Source organism: Lagopus muta, unplaced genomic scaffold (assembly GCF_023343835.1).
Source record: "Lagopus muta isolate bLagMut1 unplaced genomic scaffold, bLagMut1 primary scaffold_149, whole genome shotgun sequence".
Classification (NCBI taxonomy): Eukaryota; Metazoa; Chordata; class Aves; order Galliformes; family Phasianidae; genus Lagopus; species Lagopus muta.
In genome coordinates, this window is record NW_026040200.1 from 1 (window position 1) to 27,716 (window position 27,716).

Below are 27,716 nucleotides of genomic sequence, written 5' to 3' on the forward strand. Positions count from 1 at the left end.
ATCGGAGGTCAATCGGTGTTGAGCGATGAACCCAAATTTGGGGGGATTTTGCCCAATTTTGCCCCAATTCCAACCAATTTTTGAGCCTAAAAGACCCAAATTTGGTCAATCTTTCCTCCTGACCTCAAATCTGCCCTAAAAGTGGAGGTCAAAGGTGATTTTGGGGCAAAAAAGGGCGAATTTTGGTCATTTGGATGCGTTTGCGTTGGCCCTTCCAGTCTTCAAAGCCATTCTGTAGAAAAAAGGGTGAAATTCGGGGTGATTTCGCCCCTTTTTGGTGTAAATCAGGGTTGGGATTCGGAGGTCAATCGGTGTTGAGCCATGAACCCAAATTTGGGGGGATTTTGCCCATTTTTGCCCCAATTCCAACCAATTTTTGAGCCTAAAAGACCCAATTTTGGTCAATCTTTCCCCTTCATGTCAACTCTGCCCTACAAGTGGAGGTCAAAGGTGATTTTGGGGCCAAAAAGGGCGATTTTGGGGCATTTGGATGCGTTGCGTTGGCCCTTCCAGTCTTCAAAGCCATTCTGTAGAAAAAAGGGTGAAATTTTGGGGTGATTTCGGCCCTTTTTGGTGTAAATCAGGGTTGGGATTCGGAGGTCAATCGGTGTTGAGCAACGAACCCAAATTTGGGGGGATTTTGCCCATTTTTGCCCCAATTCCAACCAATTTTTGAGCCTAAAAGACCCAATTTTGGTCAATCTTTCCTCCTGACATCAAATCTGCCCTACAAGTGGAGGTCAAAGGTGATTTTGGGGTTTGATTTGGGGTGAAATCCGAAGATTTTGGGGCAAAATGGGGCAAAATGGGGAAAAAACGTGATTTTTTGTCATTTTTTGAAGGGAGGTGGGGGGAAAATTGGGGTAAATTCAGCCAAAATTGGGCAATGTTGGGGATTCAGATGTCTGGGGTTCTTGGTTGTTCGTAAGGATCGGATTTTGGTCGATTTTTGGGGTGAAATCCCAAGATTTTGGGGCAAAATGGGGGGAAAATGGGGGAAAAATGCGATTTTTTATCGTTTTTTGATGGAGGGGGGTGAAAATTGGGGTAAATTGACCCAAAATTGGCCAAATTTGGGTTTTCTGAGGCCTGCAGTCCATCGGTTGAAGCCAAGATTCGAATGAGGCCCAAATTTTGGGTTGAAATCCCAACATTTTGGGAACAAGGTTGGAAAATGGGTGGAAAATCCCAACTTCCATCACTCAGAATCACAAAAATCATCGAATCCACCCAAAATTTGCCCAAAATTGGTCAAATTTGGGTTTTTTGAGGCCTGTAGTCATCGGTTGAACCTAAGAGTGAAATCAGGCCCAAGTTTTGGGGGTGAAATCCCAACATTTTGGGAAAAAGGCTGGAAAAATGGGTGGAAAATCCCAACTTTCATCACTCAGAATCACAAAAATCAACGAAATCCACCCAAAATTGACCCAAAATTGACCCAAAATTGACCCAAAATGGCCAAATTTGGGTTTTCTGAGGCCTGCAGTCATCGGTTGAGCCTAAGAGTCAAATCAGGCCCAAATTTTGGGGTGAAATCCCAACATTTTGGGAACAAGGTTGGAAAATGAGTGGAAAATCCCCAATTTCATCACTCAGAATCACAAAAATCACCAAAATCCACCCAAAATTGACCCAAAATTGACCCAAATTGGCCAAATTTGGGATTTTTGAGGCCCTGTAGTCATTGGTTGAACCTAAGAGGCGAATGAGGCCCAAATTTTGGGTTGAAATCCCAACATTTTGGGAACAAGGTTGGAAAATGGGTGGAAAATCCCAACTTTCATCATCAGAATCACAAAAATCATCGAAATCCATCCAAAATTGACCCAAAATTGACCCAAAATTGGACAAATTTCGGATTTTTGAGGCCTGCAGTCATCGGTTGAAGCCAAGACTCAATGAGGCCCAAATTTTGGGTTGAAATCCCAACATTTTGGGAAAAAGGGTTGGAAAATGGGTGGAAAATCCCAACTTTCATCACCCAGAATCACAAAAATCACCGAAATCCACCCAAAATGACCCAAAATTGACCCAAAATTGGCCAAATTTGGGATTTTTGAGGCCTGCAGTCATCGGTTGAAGCCAAGACTCAAATCAGGCCCAAATTTTGGGGTGAAATCCCAACATTTTGGGAAAAAGGTGGGAAAATGGGTGGAAAATCCCAACTTTCAGCACTCAGAATCACAAAAATCACTGAAATCCACCCAAAATTGACCCAAAATCGGCCAAATTTGGGATTTCTGAGGCCTTCTGTCATCGGTTGAAGCCAAGACTCAAATCAGGCCCAAATTTTGGGTTGAAATCCCAACATTTTGAGGAAAAGGTTGGAAAATGGGTGGAAAATCCCAACTTTCATCACCCAGAATCACAAAAATCACCGAAATCCACCCAAAATTGACCCAAAATTGACCCAAAATTGGCCAAATTTGGGATTTTTGAGGCCTGTAGTCATTGGTTGACACTAAGAGGCAAATCAGGCCCAAATTTTGGGGTGAAATCCGAACATTTTGGGAACAAGGTTGGAAAATGGGTGGAAAATCCCAACTTTCATCACTCAGAATCACAAAAATCACCAAAATCCACCCAAAATTGACCCAAAATTGGCCAAATTTGGCCAAATTTGAGTTTTTTGAGGCCTGTAGTCATCGGTTGAAGCCAAGACTCAAATCAGGCTCAAATTTTGGGGTGAAATCCCAACATTTTGGGGAAAAAGGTTGGAAAATGGGTGGAAAATCCCAACTTTCATCACTCAGAATCACAAAAATCACCAAAATCCACCCAAAATTGACTCAAAATTGGCCAAATTTGGGTTTTCCGAGGCCTGTAGTCATCGGTTGTCATCGGTTGAACCTAAGAGCCAAATGAGGCCCAAATTTTGGGTTGAAATCCCATGATTTTGGGGAAAAGGTTGGAAAATGGGGTGGAAAATCCCAACTTTCATCACTCAGGATCACAAAAATCACCAAAATTGACCCAAAATTTGCCCAAAATTGGCCAAATTTGGGATTTTTGAGGCCTGCAGTCATCGGTTGACACTAAGAGCCGAATCAGGCCCAAATTTTGGGTTGAAATCCCAACATTTTGGGAACAAGGTTGGAAAATGGGTGGAAATCCCTACTTTCATCACCCAGAATCACAAAAATCACCCAAATCCACCCAAAATTGACCCAAAATTGACCCAAAATTGGCCAAATTTGGGATTTTGTGGCCTGCAGTCATCGGTTGAACCTAAGAGTGAAATCAGGCCCAAATTTTGGGGTAAAATCCCAACATTTTGGGAAAAAGGTTGGAAAATGGGTGGAAAATCCCAACTTTCATCACCCAGAATCACAAAAATCATCGAAATCCCCACCCAAAATTTGCCCAAAATTGGCCAAATTTGGGTTTTTTTGAGGCCTGCAGTCATCGGTTGAACCTAAGAGTCAAATCAGGCCCAAATTTTGGGGTGAAATCCCAACATTTTGGGAACAAGGTTGGAAAATGGGTGGAAAATCCCAACTTTCATCACTCAGGATCACAAAAATCACCCAAATCCACCAAAATTGACCCAAAATTGACCCAAAATTGGCCAAAATTTAGTTTTTCTGAGGCCTGTAGTCATCGGTTGACCTAAGAGTGAAATCAGGCCCAAATTTTGGGGTAAAATCCCAACATTTTGGGAACAAGGTTGGAAAATGTTTGGAAAATCCCAACTTTCGTCACAAAAATCACAAAAATCACCGAAATCCACCCAAAATTGACCCAAAATTGGCCAAATTTGGCCAAATTTGAGTTTTTTGAGGCCTGTAGTCATCGGTTGAAGCAAGACTCAATCAGGCTCAAATTTTGGGGTGAAATCCCAACATTTTGGGGAAAAAGGTTGGAAAATGGGTGGAAAATCCCAACTTTCATCACTCAGAATCACAAAAATCACCGAAATCCACCCAAAATTGACCCAAAATGACCAAATTGTGATTTCTGAGGCCTGCAGTCATCGGTTGAACCTAAGAGCCAAATGAGGCCCAAATTTTGGGGTGAAATCCCAACATTTTCGGAACAAGGTTGGAAAATGGGTGGAAAAATCCCAACTTTCATCACTCAGAATCACAAAAATCACCAAAATCCACCCAAAATTGACCCAAAATTGACCCAAATTGGTCAAATTTGAGATTTTTGAGGCCTGCAGTCATTGGTTGAACCTAAGAGGCGAATGAGGCCCAAATTTTGGGGTGAAATCCGAACATTTTGGGAACAAGGTTGGAAAATGGGTGGAAAATCCCAACTTTCATCACCCAGAATCACAAAAATCACCAAAATCCACCCAAAATTGACCCAAAATTGACCCAAAATTGACCCAAAATTGGCCAAATTTGGGTTTTTTGAGGCCTGTAGTCATCGGTTGAACTTGAGGTGAAATCAGGCCCAAATTTTGGGGTGAAACCCCATGATTTTGGAAAAAAGTGGAAAAATGGATGGAAAATCCCAACTTTCATCACCCAGAATCACAAAAATCATCGAAATTCACCCAAAATTGACCCAAAATTGACCCAAAATCGGCCAAATTTTGGGGCTAAAATCCATCATTTTTGGTTTCTTCCAGCCCTCCCCATCCGCCCCACGCTTCTGCTGGACCCCCCATCCGGGGTATTATGGGATGGCCAAGGGGTGACGTTGACCTGTGAGGCCAATGGGAGCGTCGCTGGGCGGAGTTTTCCTTCTATCGCGACGGAGAGCCGCTATTGGTCGACGGGTCGGACGGCGACATGTCGCGATATCGGGTGGACAAAGGAGGGGGGAATTTCAGCTGCAGTTACCAGGAGGAGGTGGGGGGGACGTGGGTGACGTCGCCCCACAGCGCCAGGAGGGAGGTGGTGATGAAGGGTGAGATGGGGGGGGAAAGGGGGATTTGGGGGGAGAAAGGGGGATTTTGGGGTCAGAAAGGGGGATTTTTGGGGTCAGAAAAGGGGATTTTGGGGCAAAAATGGGGGATTTTGGGGTCAGAAAGGGGGATTTGGAAGCTATGAAGGGGGATTTTTGGGTCAGAAATGGGATTTTGGGGATAAAAAGGGGATTTTGGGGGAGAAAAGGGGGGATTTTAGGAGCGGAAAGGGGGATTTGGGGGCTATAAAGGGGATTTTGGGGGTGAAAAATGGGGATTTTTGGGTCAGAAATGGGGGATTTTGGGGTAAAAAATGGGGATATGGGGGGGGAAATGGGGATTTGGGGGAGAATATGGGGATTTTGGGGTCAGAAAGGGGGATTTTGGGGCTATAAAGGGGGATCTTGGGGTCAGAAAGGGGGGTTTTGGGGCCATAAATGGGGATTTTTGGGGTAAGAAAGTGGGATTTTGGGGTCAGAAAGGGGGATTTTGGGGTCAGAAAGGGGGATTTTGGGGCCATAAAGGGGATTTTAGGGGCGGAAAGGGGGATTTTGGGGTGAAAAATGGGGATTTTTGGGGGAGAAAATGGGGATTATGGTGTCAGAAAGGGGGATTTTGGGGGTCAGAAAGGGGGATTTTGGGGCTATAAAGGGGATTTTGGGGTCAGAAAGGGGATTTTGGGGGGGAGAAAGGGGGATTGTGGGGCCATAAAGGGGATTTTGGGGAAAGAAATGGGGATTTTGGGGGAGAAAGAGGGATTTGGGGGCAAAAATGGGGATTTGGGGGTCAGAAAGGGGGATTTTGGGTGAAAAATGGGGATATGGGGGGACAAATGGGGATTTTGGGGCCAGAAATGGGGATTTTGGGGGAGAAAAGGGGGATTTTGGGGCAAAAATGGGGGATTTTGGGGCTATAAAGGGGGATTTTGGGGTCAGAAAGGGGATTTTGGGGTGAAAAATGGGGATTTTGGGGTCAGAAATGGGGATTTGGGGGAGAATATGGGGATTTTGGGGGAGAAAAGGGGGATTTTGGGGCAGAAAGGGGGATTTTTGGGGCTATAAAGGGCATTTTGGGGGAGAAAAGGGGATTTGGGGGCTATAAAGGGGGATTTTGGGGGGAGAAAGGGGGATTTTGGGGACAGAAATGGGGATATGGGGGGGAAAAAATGGGATTATGGGGCAAAAATGGAGATTTTGGGGGTGAAAAATGGGGATTTGGGGGCGGAAAGGAGGATTTTTGGGGTCAGAAATGGGGATTTTGGGGTAAAAAAATGGGGATATGGGGGGGTTTGGGGGGAAAAATTGGGGATTTTGGGGTGAAAAATGGGGATATGGGGGGGGGAAAATGGGGATTTGGGGGAGAAAAGGGGGATTTTGGGTCAGAAAGGGGATTTTGGGGCCAGAAAGGGGATTTTGGGGTCAGAAAGGGGGATTTTGGGGTCAGAAAGGGGATTTTGGGGGCAAAAATAGGGATATGGGGGGAGAAAATGGGGATTTTGGGGGAGAAATGAGGGTTTTGGGGCCATAAAGGGGGATTTTGGGTCAGAAAGGGGGATTTTGGGGATAACAAAGGGGATTTTGGGGGAGAAAAGGGGGATTTTGGGTCAGAATGGGGGATTTTGGGGGAGAAAAGGGGGATTATGGGGAGAAAAGGGGGATTTTGGGGTCAGAAAGGCGGATTATGGGGTGAAAAATAGGGATTTTGGGGTAAAAAATGGGGCTATAAAGGGGGGATTTTCGGAGGACAGAAAGGGGGATTTTGGGGGTCATAAAGGGGATTTTGGGGTCAGAAAGGGGGATTTTGGGGGCGGAAAGGGGGATTTTGGGGTCAGAAAGGGGGGATTTTGGGGGCGGAAAGGGGGATTTTGGGGCCAAAAATGGGGATTTTGGGGTCAGAAAGGGGGATTTTGGGGCCAAAAATGGGGATTTTGGGGTCCATAAAGGGGATTTTGGGGGCAGAAAGGGGGATTTTGGGGCTATAAAGGGGGATTGTGGGGGAGAAAGAGGGGATTTTTAGGGGCAAAAATGGGGATATGGGGGGGAAAAATTGGGATTTTGGGGAGAAAAATGGGGATTATGGTGTCAGAAAGGGGGATTTGGGGGTCAGAAAGGGGGATTTTGGGGTCAGAAAGGGGGATTTTGGGGTCAGAAAGGGGGATTTTGGGGGCAGAAATGAGGGTTTTGCGGCTATAAAGGGGGATTTTGGGGCCAGAAAGGGGATTTTGGGGTCAGAAAGGGGGATTTTGGGGTTATAAAGGGGGATTTTGGGGTCAGAAAGGGGGATTTTGGGGGGAGAAAAGGGGATTTGGGGGCTATAAAAAGGATTTTGGGTGAAAAATTGGGATATGGGGGGAGAAATGGGGATTTGGGGGAGGAAAGGAGGATTTTGGCGTGAAAAATGGGGCTATAAAGGGGGATTTTGGGGACAGAAAGGGAGATTTGGGGGCTATAAAGGGGATTTTGGGGTGAGAAAGGGGGATTTTAGGGGAGAAAATGGGGATTTTGGGGCCATAAAGGGGGATTTGGGGGGTCAGAAAGTGGGATTTTGGGGTCAGAAATGGGGATTTTGGGGGGAGAAATGGGGATTATGGTGTCATAAAGGGGGATTTTGGGGCCATAAAGGGGATTTTGGGGTCAGAAAGGGGATTTTGGGGTGAGAAATGGGGATTTTGGGGGAGAAAATGGGGATTTTGGGGGCAGAAAGGGGGATTTGGGGGAGAAAAGGGGGCTATAAAGGGGGATTTTGGGGTCAGAAAGTGGGATTTTGGGGCTATAAAGGGGATTTTGGGGTGAAAACTGTGGATTTTCGTGCTATAAAGGGGGATTTTGGGGGAGAAAAGGGGGATTTTGGGGGGAGAAATGGGGATATGTGGGGGAGAATTGGGATTTTGGGGCTATAAAGGGGGATTTTGGGGTCAGAAAGGAGGATTTTGGGGTCAGAAAGGGGGATTTTGGGGGCAGAAATGAGGGTTTTGCGGCTATAAAGGGGGATTTTGGGGCCAGAAAGGGGGATTTTGGGGCCATAAAGGGGATTTTGGGGTCAGAAAGGGGGATTTTGGGGTTATAAAGGGGGATTTTGGGGTCAGAAAGGGGGATTTTGGAGGTGAAAAATGGGGATTTGGGGGGAGAAATTGGGATTTTGGGGGAGGAAAGGGGGATTTTGGGGTGCAAAATGGGGCTATAAAGGGGATTTTGGGGCCATAAAGGGGATTTTGGGGTCAGAAAGGGGGATTTGGGGGTCATAAACGGGGGATTTTGGGGGAGAAAATGGGGATTTTGGGGTCAGAAAGGGGGATTTTGGGGCCATAAAGGGGGATTTTGGGGCAAAAATGGGGGATTTTGGGGTAAAAAATGGGGATTTTGGGGTGAAAAATTGGGGGTTTTGGGGCCAAAAATGGGGATTTTGGGGTCAAACATGGGGCAACCATGGGGATTTGGGGTGGAAAGTGGGGATTTTGGGGCCAGAAATGGGGATTTTGGGGCTATAAAGGGGGATTTTGGGGTGAAAAATAGGGATTTGGGGGCCAAAAATGGGGATTTTGGGGTGAAAAATGGGGATTTTTGGGGCAGTGGATGGTGGCTCTGATCCCGACTCCCTTTTTGAGGTAAAAAAGGCCGATTTCCATCCATCGCTTTGGGCTGTGGGGCGGCCGGAGCCGCTGTGCTGCTGTTGGTTTCCATCGGCCTCATTTCTTACTGCAAACGACGCCGAGGTGGGTGAGAATCAACCAAAGAGCCCCAAAAATCCCCAAATCCCCCCAAATTTACCCCAAATCCCCCCATTTCCACCCCCAAGACCCCAAATCCCCCCATATTTACCCCAAATCCCCCCAAATTTACCCCCAAAATCAACCAAAGACCCCCAAAGGACCCCAAATCCCCCCCAAATTCCCCCCCAAGACCCCCAAATCCCCCCATATTTACCCCAAAATCTCCCCAATTCCAACCCAAAAACAACAAATCCCCCCAAATTTACCACAAAAATCAACCAAAAACCCCAAAGGACCCCAAAATTTAACCCCAAAAGCCCCAAATCCCCCCAAATTTACCCCAAAAACCCCAAATCCCCCCATATTTACCCCAAAATCAACGAAAGACCCTCAAAGGACCCCAAATCCCCCCAAATTTACCCCAAATCCCCCCATATTTACCCCTAAATCCCCCCAATTCCCCCCCAAGACCCAAATCCCCCCAAATTTACCCCCAAAATCAACCAAAGACCCCCAAAGGACCCCAAAATCCCCCCAAATTTACCCCAAATCCCCCCATTTTACCCCAAATTTACCCCAAATCCCCCCAATTCCCCCCCCAAGACCCCAAATCCCCCCAAATTTACCCCAAAAATCAACCAAAAACCCCAAAGGACCCCAAAATCCCCCCATATTTACCCCCAAATTCCCCCAAACCCCCCTCAAGACCCCAAATCCCCCCAATTCCAACCCCAAAACCCCAAATCCCCCCAATTCCCCCCCCAAGACCCCAAATCCCCCCTATTTACTCCTAAATCAACCCAAGACCCCCAAATCCCCCCAAATTTACCCCAAATCTCCCCAATACAACCCCAAAACCCCACAATCCCCCCATATTTACCCCCAAAATCAACCAAAGACCCCCAGAGGACCCCAAATCCCCCCAAATTTACCCCTAAATCCCCCCAATTCCCCCCAAGACCCCAAAATCCCCCCAAATTTACCCCAAATCCCCCCATATTTACCCCAAAAAACCCCAAATCCCCCCATATTTACCCCCAATTCCCCCCAATTCCCTTTTAAGACCCCAAATCCCCCCATATTTACCCCAAAAATCAACCACAGACCCCAAAACCCAAAATCCCCCCATATTTACCCCAAATCCCCCCCAAATTTACCCCTAAATCCCCCACAAAAACCCCCAATCCCCCCATATTTACCCCAAAATCAACCAAAGACCCCAAAGGACCCCAAAATCCCCCCATATTTACCCCCAAATCCCCCCAATTCCACCCCAAGACCCCAAATCCCCCCATATTTACCCCAAAAATCAACCAAATCCCCCCAAAAACCCCAAATCCCCCCAAATTTACCCCAAATCCCCCCAATTCCACCCCAAGACCCCAAATCCCCCCAAATTTACCCCCAAATCCCCCCATATTTACCCCAAAAATCAACCAAAAACCCCAAATCCCCCCAAATTTACCCCAAAATCAACCAAAGACACCAAAGGACCCCAAATCCTCCCAAATTTACCCCAAATCCCCCCCAAAAACCCCAGATCCCCCCATATTTACCCCAAAAATCAACCAAAGACCCCCAAATCCCCCCAATTCCACCCATATTTAGCCCAAGTCCCCCCAAATTCACCCCCAATTCCCCCCATTTCCACCCCCAAGACCCCAAATCCCCCCATATTTACCCCCAAAATCAACCAAAGACCCCAAAGGACCCCAAATCCCCCCAAATTTACCCCAAAATCCCCCCATATTTACCCCCAAAACCCCAAATCCCCCCATATTTACCCCAAAATCAACCAAAGACCCCAAAGGACCCCCAAATCCCCCCCAAATTTACCCCAAAATCCCCCCCTAAAACCTCAAATCCCCCCATATTTACCCCAAAAATCAACCAAAAACCCCAAAGGACCCCAAATACCCCCCAAATTTACCCCTAAATCCCCCCAATTCCCCCCCAAGACCCCAATTCCCCCCCAGGACCCCCAAATTCCCCCCATATTTACCCCAAAAATCAACCAAAGACCCCCAAATTTACCCCAAATCCCCCCAGTTCCAACCCCAAGACCCCAAATCCCCCCAAAAACCCCAAATCCCCCCAAATTTACCCCCAAATCCCCCCAATTCCCCCCCTAAGACCCCAAATCCCCCCATTTTACCCCAAAATCAACCACAGACCCCCAAAGGACCCCAAATCCCCCCCAAATTCCCCCCCAAGACCCCAAAATCCCCCCAAATTTACCCCAAATCCCCCCATATTTACCCCAAAAAAACCCCAAATCCCCCCATATTTACCCCAAAATTCAACCAAAAACCCCCAAAGGACCCCAAAATCCCCCCAAATTTACCCCCAAATCTCCCCAATTCCCCCTCAAGACCCCAAATCCCCCCATATTTACCCCAAAATCAACCAAATCCCCCCAAATTTACCCCTAAATCCCCCCAATTCCACCTCAAAAACTCCTAAATCCCCCCATATTTACCCCTAAATCCCCCCAATTCCCCCCCAAGACCCCAAAATCCCCCTAAATTTACCCCCAAATCCCCCATTTCCCCCCTCAAGACCCCAAATCCCCCCATATTTACCCCCAAAACCAACCAAAGACCCCCAAAGGACCCCAAAATCCCCCCAAATTTACCCCTAAATCCCCTCAATTCCACCCCCAAAACCCCAAATCCCCCCATATTTACTCCAAAATCAACCAAAGACCCCCAAAGGACCCCAAATCCCCCCCATATTTACCCCTAAATCCCCCCAAATCCACCCCAAGACCCCAAAATGCCCCCATATTTACCCCAAAAATCAACCAAAAACCCCCAAAGGACCCCAAAATCCCCCCAAATTTACCCCAAAATCCCCCCCAAAAACCTCAAATCCCCCCATATTTACCCCAAAAATCAACCAAAGACCCCAAAGGACCCCAAATCCCCCCCAAATCCCCCCCAAAAACCCCAAATCCCCCCATATTTACCCCCAAATCCCCCGAAATCCGCCCCAAAACCCCAAATCCCCCCATATTTACCCCAAAAATCAACCAAAGACCCCCCCAAAACCCCAAATCCCCCCAAATTTACCCCAAATCCCCCCTAAATTTACCCCTAAATCCCCCCATTTCCCCCCCAAAATCCCAAATCCCCCCATATTTACCCCAAAATCAACCACAGACCCCCAAAGGACCCCAAAATCCCCCTAAATTTACCCCAAATCCCCCCCCAAAACCCCAAATCCCCCCAAATTTACCCCAAATCCCCCCCCAAAACCCCAAATCCCCCCAAATTTACCCCCAATTCCACCCCAAGATCCCAAAATCCCCCCATATTTACCCCCAAAATCAACCAAAGACCCCCAAAGGACCCCAAATCCCCCCAAATTTACCCCAAAATCCCCCGAAATCCCCCCCAAAAACCCCAAATCCCCCCAAATTTACCCCAAATTTACCCCAAATCCCCCCAATTCCACCCCCAGGACCCCAAATCCCCCCATATTTACCCCCAAAATCAACCAACGACCCCCAAATCCCCCCAATTCCACCCATATTTAGCCCAAATCCCCCCAAATTCACCCCCAATTCCCCCCATTTCCACCCCCAAGACCCCAAATCCCCCCAAATTTACCCCAAATCCCCCCATATTTACCCCAAATCCCCCCAAATTTACCCCAAAATCCCCCCAAATTTCTCCCCAAATCCCCCCAATTCCCCCCCAAAACCCCAAATCCCCCCATATTTACCCCCCAAAGCCCCCCAATTCCCTCCCAAAAACCCCAAATCCCCCCAAATTTACCCCAAATCCCCCCATTTCCACCCCCAAGACCCCAAATCCCTCCCATATTTACCCCAAATGCCCCCAAATTTACCCCCAAAATCAACTAAAGACCCCCAAATCCCCCCATATTTACCCCTAAATCCCCCCAATTCCCCCCCAAGACCCCAAAATCCCCCCAAATTTACCCCAAATGCCCCCAAATTTACCCCCAAAATCAACCAAAGACCCCCAAAGGACCCCAAATCCCCCCCAAATTTACCCCTAAATCCCCCCAAAAACCCCCAATCCCCCCAAATTTACCCCCAAATCCCCCCATTTCCACCCCCAAGACCCCAAAATCCCCCCATATTTACCCCCAAATCCCCCCATTTCCCCCCTCAAGACCCCAAATCCCCCCATATTTACCCCCAAATCCCCCCATATTTACCCCAAAATCAACCAAAGAACCCCCCAAAAACCCCAAATGCCCCCAAATTCACCCCCAATTCCCCCCCAAAACCCCAAAATCCCCCCATATTTACCCCAAAAATCAACCAAGGACCCCCAAATCCCCCCATATTTACCCCTAAATCCCCCCAATTCCCCCCCAAGACCCCAAATCCCCCCATATTTACCCCAAAATTCAACCAAAGACCCCAAAAGACCCCAAATCCCCCCCCAAAACCCCAAATCCCCCCAATTCCACCCCAAAAACCCCAAATCCCCCCATATTTACCCCAAAAATCAACCAAAGACCCCCCAAAAACCCCAAAATCCCCCCAGATTTACCCCCAAACCCCCCATATTTACCCCAAAAATCAACCACAGACCCCCAAAGGACCCCAAATCCCCCCAAATTCACCCCTAAATCCCCCCCAAGACCCCAAATCCCCCCCAAAATCCCCAAATCCCCCCATATTTACCCCAAAAAAACCCCAAATCCCCCCATATTTACCCCAAATCCCCCCAATTTTACCCCCAAATCCCCCCAATTCCCCCCCAAAAACCCCAAATCCCCCCATATTTACCCCCAAAATCAACCAAAGACCCCCAAAGGACCCCAAATCCCCCCCAAATTCCCCCCCAAGACCCCAAAATCCCCCCAAATTTACCCCAAATCCCCCCATATTTACCCCAAAATCCCCCGAAATTCCCCCCAAAAACCCCAAAATCCCCCCAAATTTACCCCAAATCCCCCCAATTCCAACCCCAAAACCCCAAATCCCCCCAATTCCCCCCCTCAAGACCCCAAATCCCCCCATATTTACCCCAAATCCCCCCAAATTTACCCCAAAAATCCCATTTTAAGGGCCAGAATCATCCCCAAAATGGTGATTTTTGTTAACAGGGGGGGTTAACGAAGGGGTTAATTAATTAATTTGCATTCATGAAGGGGTTAATGAATTAATTTGCATTCATAGGAGGCGTTAATTGGAAGGGATTGGGGGAGAAGGACGAAGGCGGCGCTTTGCCCATGGTGGGGATGGAAGCTTGAGAGCAAAACGGCGGCGATTTTGGGGGGAAAAAGGGGATTTTGGGGGCATTTCTGGGTTTTTTGGGGTTTTTAATCAGTTTCCCCCCAATTTTTGCCTTTTTTTGAGTGGTTTTTTGTATATCGAGGCCAAAAATGCCCCAAAAATGGCGTTTCTGACCTCAAAATGGAGACTTTGACCCCAAAAATGACAATTTTTGCCCCAAAATGGACATTTTTGGACCCAAAATGGGATTCTAGGCCCCCAAAATGGCCATTTTTGCCCCAAAATTGGCATTTCTGACCCAAAAATGGGATTCTGGACTCAAAAAAGGGACAAAATGACCCCAAAAATGAGATTTTTGGACCCAAAATTGGCATTTTTGGACCCAAAATGGGATTCTAGGCCCCAAAAATGGCCATTTTTGCCCCAAAATTGGCATTTCTGACCCCAAAATGGGATTCTGGACTCAAAAAAGGGACAAAATGACCCCAAAAATGAGATTTTGGGACCCAAAATTGGCATTTCTGACCCCAAAATGGAGACTTTGACCCCAAAATGGGATTCTGGACTCAAGAAATGGGAGCAAATGACCCCAAAATCGCCATTTTTGGACCCAAAATGGGATTCTAGGCCCCAAAAATGGCCATTTTTGCCCCAAAATTGGCATTTCTGACCCCAAAATGGGATTCTGGACTCAAAAAAGGGACAAAATGACCCCAAAAATGAGATTTTTGGACCCAAAATTGGCATTTCTGACCCCAAAATGGAGACTTTGACCCCAAAATGGGATTCTGGACCCAAAAAAGGGAGAAAATGACCCCAAAAATGAGATTTTTGGACCCAAAATTGGCATTTCTGACCCCAAAATGGAGACTTTGACCCCAAAATGGGATTCTGGACTCAAGAAATGGGAGGAAATGACCCAAAAATGGCATTTCTGACCCCAAAATGGGATTCTAGGCCCCCAAAATGGCCATTTTTGCCCCAAAATTGGCATTTCTGACCCCAAAATGGGATTCTGGACTCAAAAAAGGGACAAAATGACCCCAAAAATGAGATTTTTGGACCCAAAATTGGCATTTCTGACCCCAAAATGGAGACTTTGACCCCAAAATGGGATTCTGGACTCAAGAAATGGGGGCAAATGACCCAAAAACGGCATTTTTGGACCCAAAATAGAGACTTTGACCCCAAAAATGGCCATTTTTTGCCCCAAAATTGGCATTTCTGACCCCAAAATTGGATTCTAGGCCCCAAAAATGGCCATTTTTGCCCCAAAATTGGCATTTCTGACCCCAAAATGGGATTCTGGACTCAAAAAAGGGACAAAATGAGCCCAAAAATGAGATTTTTGGACCCAAAATTGGCATTTCTGACCCCAAAATGGAGACTTTGACCCCAAAATGGGATTCTGGACTCAAGAAATGGGAGCAAATGACCCAAAAATGGCATTTTTGGACCCAAAATGGGATTCTAAGCCCCAAAATGGCCATTTTTGCCCCAAAATTGGCATTTTTGGACCCAAAATGGGATTCTGGACTCAAAAAAGGGACAAAATGACCCCAAAAATGAGATTTTTGGACCCAAAATTGGCATTTCTGACCCCAAAATGGATTCTAGGAACCCAAAATTGTAATTTTTGCCCCAAAATTGGCATTTTTGGACCCAAAATGGGATTCCAGGCCCCAAAAATGGCCATTTTTGCCCCAAAATTGGCATTTCTGACCCCAAAATGGGATTCTGGACTCCAAAAAGGGACAAAATGAGCCCAAAAATGAGATTTTTGGACCCAAAATTGGCATTTCTGACCCCAAAATGGAGACTTTGACCCCAAAATGGGATTCTGGACTCAAGAAATGGGAGCAAATGACCCAAAAATGGCATTTTTGGACCCAAAAATGGGATTCCAGGCCCCAAAAATGACCATTTTTGCCCCAAAATTGGCATTTCTGACCCCAAAATGGGATTCTGGACTCAAAAAAGGGACAAAATGACCCCAAAAATGAGATTTTTGGACCCAAAATTGGCATTTCTGACCCCAAAATGGAGACTTTGACCCCAAAATGGGATTCTGGACTCAAGAAATGGGGGCAAATGACCCAAAATTGGCATTTTTGGACCCAAAATGGGATTCTAGGCCCCCAAAATGGCCATTTTTGCCCCAAAATTGGCATTTCTGACCCCAAAATGGGATTCTGGACTCAAAAAAGGGACAAAATGACCCCAAAAATGAGATTTTTGGACCCAAAATTGGCATTTCTGACCCTAAAATGGAGACTTTGACCCCAAAATGGGATTCTGGACTCAAGAAATGGGGGCAAATGACCCAAAAATGGCATTTTTAGACCCAAAATTGGCATTTTTGGACCCAAAATGGGATTCTAGGCCCCAAAAATGGCCATTTTTGGCCCAAAATTGGCATTTCTGACCCCAAAATGGGATTCTGGACTCAAAAAAGGGACAAAATGACCCCAAAAATGAGATTTTTGGACCCAAAATTGGCATTTCTGACCCCAAAATGGAGACTTTGACCCCAAAATGGGATTCTGGACTCAAGAAATGGGAGGAAATGACCCAAAATTGGCATTTTTGGACCCAAAATGGGATTCTAGGCCCCAAAAATGGCCATTTTTGACCCAAAATTGGCATTTCAGACCCCAAAATGGGATTCTGGACTCCAAAAAGGGGCAAAATGACCCCAAAAATGAGATTTTTGGACCCAAAATTGGCATTTCTGACCCCAAAATGGAGACTTTGACCCCAAAATGGGATTCTGGACTCAAGAAATGGGGGCAAATGACCCAAAATCGGCATTTTTGGACCCAAAATGGGATTCTAGGCCCCAAAAATGGACATTTTAGACCCAAAATTGGAATTTCTGACCCCAAAATGGAGACTTTGACCCCAAAATGGGATTCTGGACTCAAGAAATGGGGGCAAATGACCCAAAATTGGCATTTTTGGACCCAAAATGGGATTCTAGGCCCCATAAATGGCCATTTTTGCCCCAAACTTGGCATTTTTGGACCCAAAATGGATTCTAGGCACCAAAAATGGCCATTTTAGACCCAAAATTGGCATTTTTGGACCCAAAATTGGCATCTCTGACCCCAAAATGGAGACTTTGACCCCAAAATGGGATTCTGGACTCAAGAAATGGGAGGAAATGACCCAAAATTGGCATTTTTGGACCCAAAATGGGATCCCAGCTCCCAAAAATGGCCATTTTTGCCCCAAAATTGGCATTTCTGACCCCAAAATGGGATTCTGGACTCAAATAAGGGACAAAATGACCCCAAAAATGAGATTTTTGGACCCAAAATTGGCATTTCTGACCCCAAAATGGAGACTTTGACCCCAAAATGGGATTCTGGACTCAAGAAATGGGGGCAAATGACCCAAAATTGGCATTTTTGGACCCAAAATGGGATTCCAGGCCCCAAAAATGGCCATTTTTGCCCCAAAATTGGCATTTCTGACCCCAAAATGGGATTCTGGACTCAAAAAAGGGGCAAAATGACCCCAAAAATGAGATTTTGGGACCCAAAATTGGCATTTCTGACCCAAAAATGGAGACTTTGACCCCAAAATGGGATTCTGGACTCAAGAAATGGGAGCAAATGACCCAAAAATGGCATTTTTGGACCCAAAATGGGATTCTAGGCCCCAAAAATGGTCATTTTTGCCCCAAAATTGGCATTTCTGACCCCAAAATGGGATTCTGGACTCCAAAAAGGGACAAAATGACCCCAAAAATGAGATTTTTGGACCCAAAACTGGCATTTCTGACCCTAAAATGGAGACTTTGACCCCAAAATGGGATTCTGGACTCAAGAAATGGGAGGAAATGACCAAAAATTGGCATTTTTGGACCCAAAATTGGATTCTAGGCCCCAAAAATGGCCATTTTTGCCCCAAAATTGGCATTTCTGACCCCAAAATGGGATTCTGGACTCAAAAAAGGGACAAAATGACCCCAAAAATGAGATTTTTGGACCCAAAATTGGCATTTCTGACCCCAAAATGGAGACTTTGACCCCAAAATGGGATTCTGGACTCAAGAAATGGGGGCAAATGACCCAAAATTGGCATTTTTGGACCCAAAATGGGATTCCAGGCACCAAAAATGGCCTTTTTTGCCCCAAAATTGGCATTTCTGACTCCAAAATGGGATTCTGGACTCAAATAAGGGATGAAATGACCCCAAAAATGAGGTTTTTGGACCCAAAATTGGCATTTCTGACCCCAAAATGGAGACTTTGACCCCAAAATGGGATTCTGGACTCAAGAAATGGGGGCAAATGACCCAAAATTGGCATTTTTGGACCCAAAATAGGATTCCAGCTCCCAAAAATGGCCATTTTTGCCCCAAAATTGGCATTTCTGACCCCAAAATGGGAATCTGGACTCCAAAATTGGGGGCAAATGACCCAAAATTGGCATTTCTGACCCCAAAATGGGATTCTGGACTCAAATAAGGGACAAAATGACCCCAAAAATGAGATTTTTGGACCCAAAATTGGCATTTCTGACCCGAAAATGGAGACTTTGACCCCAAAATGGGATTCTGGACTCAAGAAATGGGTGGAAATGACCCAAAAATGGCATTTTTGGAACCAAAATATGGTTTCTAGGCCCCCAAAATGGCCATTTTTGCCCCAAAATTGGCATTTCTGACCCCAAAATGGGATTCTGGACTCAAAAAAGGGACAAAATGACCCCAAAAATGAGATTTTTGGACCCAAAATTGGCATTTCTGACCCCAAAATGGAGACTTTGACCCCAAAATGGGATTCTGGACTCAAGAAATGGGGGCAAATGACCCAAAAACGGCATTTTTGGACCCAAAATAGAGACTTTGACCCCAAAAATGGCCATTTTTGCCCCAAAATTGGCATTTCTGACCCCAAAATTGGATTCTAGGCCCCAAAAATGGCCATTTTTGAGCCAAAATTGGCATTTCTGACCCCAAAATTGGATTCTAGGCCCCAAAAATGGCCATTTTTGCCCCAAAATTGGCATTTCTGACCCCAAAATGGGATTCTGGACTCAAAAAAGGGACAAAATGACCCCAAAAATGAGATTTTTGGACCCAAAATTGGCAGTTCTGACCCCAAAATGGAGACTTTGACCCCAAAATGGGATTCTGGACTCAAGAAATGGGAGGAAATGACCCAAAAATGGCATTTTTGGACCCAAAATGGGATTCTAAGCCCCAAAATGGCCATTTTTGCCCCAAAATTGGCATTTTTGGACCCAAAATGGGATTCTGGACTCAAAAAAGGGACAAAATGACCCCAAAAATGAGATTTTTGGACCCAAAATTGGCATTTCTGACCCTAAAATGGAGACTTTGACCCCAAAATGGGATTCTGGACTCAAGAAATGGGAGCAAATGACCCAAAAATGGTATTTTTGGACCCAAAATGGGATTCCAGGCCCCAAAAATGGCCATTTTTGCCCCAAAATTGGCATTTCTGACCCCAAAATGGGATTCTGGACTCAAGAAATGGGGGCAAATGATCCAAAATTGGCATTTTTGGACCCAAAATGGGATTCTAGGCCCCAAAAATGGCCATTTTTGCCCCAAAATTGGCATTTCTGACCCCAAAATGGGATTCTGAACGCAAAAAAGGGACAAAATGACCCCAAAAATGAGATTTTTGGACCCAAAATTGGCCTTTCTGACCCCAAAATGGAGACTTTGACCCCAAAATGGGATTCTGGACTCAAGAAATGGGAGGAAATGACCCAAAATTGGCCATTTTTGGACCCAAAATTGGATTCTAGGCCCCAAAAATGGCCATTTTTGCCCCAAAATTGGCATTTCTGACCCCAAAATGGGATTCTGGACTCAAAAAAGGCACAAAATGACCCCAAAAATGAGATTTTTGGACCCAAAATTGGCATTTTTGGACCTAAAATGGAGACTTTGACCCCAAAATGGGATTCTGGACTCAAGAAATGGGGGCAAATGACCCAAAATTGGAATTTTTGGACCCAAAATGGGATTCCAGCTCCCAAAAATGGCCATTTTTGACCCAAAATTGGCATTTCTGACCCCAAAATGGGATTCTGGACTCAAAAAAGGCACAAAATGACCCCAAAAATGAGATTTTTGGACCCAAAATTGGCATTTCTGACCCCAAAATGGAGACTTTGACCCAAAAATGGCCATTTTTGCCCCAAAATTGGCATTTCTGACCCCAAAATGGGATTCTGGACTCAAAAAAGGGACAAAATGACCCCAAAAATGAGATTTTTGGACCCAAAATTGGCATTTCTGACCCCAAAATGGAGACTTTGACCCCAAAATGGGATTCTGGACTCAAGAAATGGGGGCAAATGACCCAAAATTGGCATTTTTGGACCCAAAATGGGATTCCAGGCCCCAAAAATGGCCATTTTTGCCCCAAAATTGGCATTTCTGACCCCAAAATGGGATTCTGGACTCCAAAAAGGGACAAAATGAGCCCAAAAATGAGATTTTTGGACCCAAAATTGGCATTTCTGACCCCAAAATGGAGACTTTGACCCCAAAATGGGATTCTGGACTCAAGAAATGGGAGCAAATGACCCAAAAATGGCATTTTTGGACCCAAAAATGGGATTCCAGGCCCCAAAAATGACCATTTTTGCCCCAAAATTGGCATTTCTGACCCCAAAATGGGATTCTGGACTCAAAAAAGGGACAAAATGACCCCAAAAATGAGATTTTTGGACCCAAAATTGGCATTTTTGGACCTAAAATGGAGACTTTGACCCCAAAATGGGATTCTGGACTCAAGAAATGGGGGCAAATGACCCAAAATTGGCATTTTTGGACCCAAAATGGGATTCCAGCTCCCAAAAATGGCCATTTTTGACCCAAAATTGGCATTTCTGACCCCAAAATGGGATTCTGGACTCAAAAAAGGCACAAAATGACCCCAAAAATGAGATTTTTGGACCCAAAATTGGCATTTCTGACCCTAAAATGGAGACTTTGACCCCAAAATGGGATTCTGGACTCAAGAAATGGGAGGAAATGACCCAAAAAAGGCATTTTTGGACCCAAAATGGGATTCCAGCCACCAAAAATGGCCATTTTTGAGCCAAAATTGGCATTTCTGACCCCAAAATGGGATTCTGGACTCAAAAAAGGGACAAAATGACCCCAAAAATGAGATTTTTGGACCCAAAATTGGCATTTCTGACCCCAAAATGGAGACTTTGACCCCAAAATGGGATTCTGGACTCAAGAAATGGGAGGAAATGACCCAAAATTGGCATTTTTGGACCCAAAATGGGATTCTAGGCCCCAAAAATGGCCATTTTTGCCCCAAAATTGGCATTTCTGACCCCAAAATGGGATTCTGGACTCAAAAAAGGGACAAAATGACCCCAAAAATGAGATTTTTGGGCCCAAAATTGGCATTTTTGGACCCAAAATGGAGACTTTGACCCCAAAATGGGATTCTGGACTCAAGAAATGGGAGGAAATGACCCAAAATTGGCATTTTTGGACCCAAAATGGGATTCTAGGCCCCAAAAATGGCCATTTTTGCCCCAAAATTGGCATTTCTGACCCCAAAATGGGATTCTGGACTCAAAAAAGGGACAAAATGACCCCAAAAATGAGATTTTTGGACCCAAAATTGGCATTTCTGACCCCAAAATGGAGACTTTGACCCCAAAATGGGATTCTGGACTCAAGAAATGGGAGGAAATGACCCAAAATTGGCATTTTTGGACCCAAAATGGGATTCTAAGCCCCCAAAATGGCCATTTTAGACCCAAAAATGGTATTTCTGAACCTAAAATGGAGACTTTGACCCCAAAATGGGATTCTGGACTCAAGAAATGGGGGCAAATGACCCAAAATTGGCATTTTTGGACCCAAAATGGGATTCCAGCTCCCAAAAATGGCCATTTTTGACCCAAAATTGGCATTTCTGACCCCAAAATGGGATTCTGGACTCAAAAAAGGGATGAAATGACCCCAAAAATGAGATTTTTGGACCCATAATTGGCATTTCTGACCCCAAAATGGAGACTTTGACCCCAAAAATGGCCATTTTGGCCCCAAAATTGGCATTTCTGACCCCAAAATGGTGACTTTGACCCCAAAAATGGCCATTTTTGCCCCAAAATTGGCATTTTTGGACCCAAAATGGGATTCTGGACTCAAAAAAGGGACAAAATGACCCCAAAAATGAGATTTTTGGACCCAAAATTGGCATTTCTGACCCCAAAATGGAGACTTTGACCCCAAAAATGGCCATTTTTGCCCCAAAATTGGCATTTCTGACCCCAAAATGGGATTCTGGACTCAAGAAATGGGGGCAAATGACCCAAAATTGGCATTTTTGGACCCAAAATGGGATTCTAGGCCCCAAAAATGGCCATTTTTGCCCCAAAATTGGCATTTCTGACCCCAAAATGGGATTCTGGACTCAAAAAAGGGACAAAATGACCCCAAAAATGGGATTTTTGGACCCAAAATTGGCATTTCTGACCCCAAAATGGAGAGTTTGACCCCAAAATGGGATTCTGGACTCAAGAAATGGGGGCAAATGACCCAAAATTGGCATTTTTGGACCCAAAATGGGATTCCAGCCCCCAAAAATGGCCATTTTTGCCCCAAAATGCGCATTTTTGGACCCAAAATGGGATTCTGGACTCAAAAAAGGGACAAAATGACCCCAAAAATGAGATTTTGGGACCCAAAATTGGCATTTCTGACCCCAAAATGGGATTCTGGAGTCAAAAAAGGGACAAAATGACCCCAAAAATGAGATTTTTGGACCCAAAATTGGCATTTCTGACCCCAAAATGGAGACTTTGACCCCAAAAATGGTCATTTTTGACCCAAAATTGGCATTTTTGGACCCAAAATGGGATTCTAGGACCCCAAAATTGGCATTTTTGCCCCCAAATTGGCATTTCTGACCCCAAAATGGGATTCTGGACTCAAATAAGGGACAAAATGACCCCAAAAATGAGATTTTTGGACCCAAAATTGGCATTTCTGACCCCAAAATGGAGACTTTGATCCCAAAAATGGACATTTTTGACCCAAAATTGGCATTTTTGGACCCAAAATGGGATTCTAGGCCCCAAAAATGGCCGTTTTAGACCCAAAATTGGCATTTTTGAACCCAAAATTGGATTCTAGGACCCCAAAATGGCCATTTTTGGACCCAAAATGGGATTCTAGGCCCCAAAAATGGCCATTTTTGCCCCAAAATTGGCATTTCTGACCCCAAAATGGGATTCTGGACTCAAAAAAGGGACAAAATGACCCCAAAAATGAGATTTTTGGACCCAAAATTGGCATTTCTGACCCCAAAATGGAGACTTTGACCCCAAAATGGGATTCTGGACTCAAGAAATGGGGGCAAATGATTCAAAATTGGCATTTTTGGACCCCAAAATGGGATTCTAGGCCCCAAAAATGGCCATTTTTGCCCCAAAATTGGCATTTCTGACCCCAAAATGGGATTCTGGACTCAAAAAAGGGACAAAATGACCCCAAAAATGAGATTTTTGGACCCAAAATTGGCATTTCTGACCCCAAAATGGAGACTTTGACCCCAAAATGGGATTCTGGACTCAAGAAATGGGGGCAAATGACCCAAAATTGGCATTTTTGGACCCAAAATGGGATTCTAGGCCCCAAAAATGGCCATTTTTGCCCCAAAATTGGCATTTCTGACCCCAAAATGGGATTCTGGACTCAAAAAAGGGACAAAATGACCCCAAAAATGAGATTTTTGGACCCAAAATGGGAGTCAAGTCCCCAAAAATGGCCATTTTTGCCCCAAAATTGGCATTTCTGACCCCAAAATGGGATTCTGGACTCAAAAAAGGGACAAAATGACCCCAAAAATGAGATTTTTGGACCCAAAATTGGCATTTCTGACCCCAAAATGGAGACTTTGACCCCAAAATGGGATTCTGGACTCAAGAAATGGGAGGAAATGACCCAAAATTGGCATTTTTTGACCCAAAATGGGATTCTAGACCCCAAAAATGGCCATTTTTGCCCCAAAATTGGCATTTCTGACCCCAAAATGGGATTCTGGACTGAAAAAAGGGACAAAATGACCCCAAAAATGAGATTTTTGGACCCAAAATTGGCATTTCTGACCCCAAAATGGAGACTTTGACCCCAAAATGGGATTCTGGACTCAAGACATGGGGGCAAATGACCCAAAATTGGCATTTTTGGACCCAAAATGGGATTCTAGGCCCCAAAAATGGTCATTTTAGACCCAAAATTGACATTTCTGACCCCAAAATAGGATTCTGGACTCAGAAAAGGGACAAAATGACCCCAAAAATGAGATTTTTGGACCCAAAAATGGCATTTCTGACCCCAAAATGGAGACTTTGACCCCAAAAATGGTCATTTTTGACCCAAAATTGGCATTTTTAGACCCAAATTGGGATTCTAGGCCCCAAAAATGGCCATTTTTGCCCCAAAATTGGCATTTCTGACCCCAAAATGGGATTCTGGACTCAAATAAGGGACAAAATGACCCCAAAAATGAGATTTTTGGACCCAAAATTGGTGTTTTTGGACCTAAAATGGAGACTTTGACCCCAAAATGGGATTCTGGACTCAAGAAATGGGAGGAAATGACCCAAAAATGGCATTTTTGGACCCAAAATGGGATTCTAGGCCCCAAAATGGCCATTTTTGCCCCAAAATTGGCATTTCTGACCCCAAAATGGAGACTTTGACCCCAAAAATGGCCATTTTTGCCCCAAAATTGGCATTTCTGACCCCAAAATGGAGACTTTGACCCCAAAAATGGCCATTTTTGGACCCAAAAGTGATATTTCTGACCCCAAAATAGGATTCTAGGCCCCAAAAATGGCCATTTTTGCCCCAAAATTGGCATTTTTGGACCCAAAATTGGCATTTCTGACCCCAAAATGGAGACTTTGACCCCAAAAATGACAATTTTTGCCCCCAAAATGGCCATTTTTGGACCCAAAATGGGATTCTGGACTCAAATAAGGGACAAAATGACCCCAAAAATGAGATTTTTGGTCCCAAAATTGGCATTTCTGACCCCAAAATGGAGACTTTGACCCCAAAAATGACAATTTTTGCCCCCAAAATTGGCATTTTTGGACCCAAAATGGGATTCTAGGCCCCAAAAATGGCCATTTTTGCCCCAAAATTGGCATTTCTGACCCCAAAATGGGATTCTGGACTCAAAAAAGGGACAAAATGACCCCAAAAATGAGATTTTTGAACCCAAAATTGGCATTTCTGACCCCAAAATGGGATTCTGGACTCAAAGAAGGGACAAAATGACCCCAAAAATGAGATTTTTGGACCCAAAATTGGCATTTCTGACCCCAAAATGGAGACTTTGACCCCAAAAATGACAATTTTTGCCCCAAAATTGGCATTTTTGGACCCAAAATGGGATTCTAGGCCCCAAAAATGGCCATTTTATACCCAAAATTGGCATTTCTGACCCCAAAATGGGATTCTGGACTCAAAAAAGGGGCAAAATGACCCCAAAAATGGCATTTTTTGCCCCAAAATTGGCCTTTCTGACCCTAAAATGGAGACTTTGACCCCAAAATGGGATTCTGGACTCAAGAAATGGGGGCAAATGACCCAAAATTGGCATTTTTGGACCCAAAATGGGATTCTAGGCCCCAAAAATGGCCATTTTTGCCCCAAAATTGGCATTTCTGACACCAAAATGGGATTCTGGACTCCAAAAAGGGACAAAATGACCCCAAAAATGAGATTTTTGGACCCAAAATTGGCATTTCTGACCCCAAAATGGAGACTTTGACCCCAAAATGGGATTCTGGACTCAAGAAATGGGGGCAAATGACCCAAAATTGGCATTTTTGGACCCAAAATGGGATTCTAGGCCCCAAAAATGGGCATTTTTGCCCCAAAATTGGCATTTCTGACCCCAAAATGGGATTCTGGACTCCAAAAAGGGACAAAATGACCCCAAAAATGAGATTTTTGGACCCAAAAATGGCATTTCTGACCCTAAAATGGAGACTTTGACCCCAAAAATGGACATTTTTGACCAAAAATTGGCATTTTTGGACCCAAAATGGGATTCTAGGCCCCAAAAATGGCCATTTTATACCCAAAATTGGCATTTCTGACCCCAAAATGGGATTCTGGACTCAAAAAAGGGGCAAAATGACCCCAAAAATGGCATTTTTTGCCCCAAAATTGGCCTTTCTGACCCTAAAATGGAGACTTTGACCCCAAAATGGGATTCTGGACTCAAGAAATGGGGGCAAATGACCCAAAATTGGCATTTTTGGACCCAAAATGGGATTCTAGGCCCCAAAAATGGCCATTTTTGCCCCAAAATTGGCATTTCTGACACCAAAATGGGATTCTGGACTCCAAAAAGGGACAAAATGACCCCAAAAATGAGATTTTTGGACCCAAAATTGGCATTTCTGACCCCAAAATGGAGACTTTGACCCCAAAATGGGATTCTGGACTCAAGAAATGGGGGCAAATGACCCAAAATTGGCATTTTTGGACCCAAAATGGGATTCTAGGCCCCAAAAATGGGCATTTTTGCCCCAAAATTGGCATTTCTGACCCCAAAATGGGATTCTGGACTCCAAAAAGGGACAAAATGACCCCAAAAATGAGATTTTTGGACCCAAAAATGGCATTTCTGACCCTAAAATGGAGACTTTGACCCCAAAAATGGACATTTTTGACCAAAAATTGGCATTTTTGGACCCAAAATGGGATTCTAGGCCCCAAAAATGGCCATTTTTGCCCCAAAATTGGCATTTCTGTCCCCAAAATGGGATTCTGGACTCCAAAAAGGGACAAAATGACCCCAAAAATGAGATTTTTGGACCAAAATTGGCATTTCTGACCCCAAAATGGAGACTTTGATCCCAAAATGGGATTCTGGACTCAAGAAATGGGGGGAAATGACCCAAAATTGGCATTTTTGGACCCAAAATGGGATTCTAGGCCCCCAAAATGGCCATTTTTTGCCCCAAAATTGGCATTTCTGACCCCAAAATGGGATTCTGGACTCAAAAAAGGGACAAAATGACCCCAAAAATGAGATTTTTGGACCCAAAATTGGCATTTCTGACCCCAAAATGGAGACTTTGACCCCAAAATGGGATTCTGGACTCAAGAAATGGGAGGAAATGACCCAAAATTGGCATTTTTGGACCCAAAATTGGATTCTAAGCCCCAAAAATGGCCATTTTTGCCCCAAAATTGGCATTTCTGACCCCAAAATGGGATTCTAGACTCAAAAAAGGGACAAAATGACCCCAAAAATGAGATTTTTGGACCCAAAATTGGGATTGCTGACCCCAAAATGGAGACTTTGACCCCAAAATGGGATTCTGGACTCAAGAAATGGGAGCAAATGACCCAAAATTGGCATTTTTGGACCCAAAATGGGATTCTAGACCCCCAAAATGGCCATTATTGCCCCAAAATTGACATTTCTGACCCCAAAATGGGATTCTGGACTCAAAAAAGGGACAAAATGACCCCAAAAATGAGATTTTTGGACCCAAAATTGGCATTTCTGACCCCAAAATGGAGACTTTGACCCCAAAATGGGATTCTGGACTCAAGAAATGGGGGCAAATGACCCAAAAATGGCATTTTTGGACCCAAAATGGGATTCTAGGCCCCAAAATTGGCCATTTTTGCCCCAAAATTGGCATTTCTGACCCCAAAATGGGATTCTGGACACAAAAAAGGGACAAAATGACCCCAAAAATGAGATTTTTGGACACAAAATTGGCATTTCTGACCCCAAAATGGAGACTTTGACCCCAAAATGGGATTCTGGAGTCCAAAATTGGGAGCAAATGACCCAAAATTGGCATTTTTGGACCCAAAATGGGATTCTAGGCCCCAAAAATGGTCATTTTTGCCCCAAAATTGGCATTTCTGA

At 44.9% G+C, this 27,716-nt stretch overlaps 1 protein-coding gene and 1 long non-coding RNA gene across 22 annotated transcripts in view; one reads left to right on the top strand and one right to left on the bottom strand.

Moving 5' to 3' along the window:
- Positions 1-140: 140 nt before the first annotated feature.
- On the top strand, positions 141-13,969 carry LOC125687681 (uncharacterized). Of its 3 annotated transcripts, none has more exons than XR_007374317.1 (4): positions 141-154; positions 4,580-4,860; positions 8,472-8,570; positions 13,729-13,969. It is a non-coding gene; the product is annotated as an uncharacterized LOC125687681 (long non-coding RNA). The 3 variants fall into 3 exon arrangements; XR_007374318.1 differs by lacking the exon at positions 141-154 and adding an exon at positions 437-450; XR_007374316.1 differs by lacking the exon at positions 141-154 and adding an exon at positions 733-746.
- Positions 13,970-15,425: 1,456 nt separating this feature from the next.
- LOC125687678 (uncharacterized) overlaps positions 15,426-27,716 on the bottom strand; it is a 37,876-nt gene continuing 25,585 nt past the window's right edge. For 2 of the 19 annotated variants that reach the window (XM_048932902.1, XM_048932901.1), the window contains one exon: positions 15,426-20,753. The gene's annotated coding sequence lies outside the window, so the exon portion shown is untranslated. Of the gene's footprint in view, positions 26,460-27,716 lie in introns of all 19 variants that reach the window. The other 17 variants (XM_048932909.1, XM_048932905.1, XM_048932900.1 and 14 more) reach the window with 17 other exon arrangements.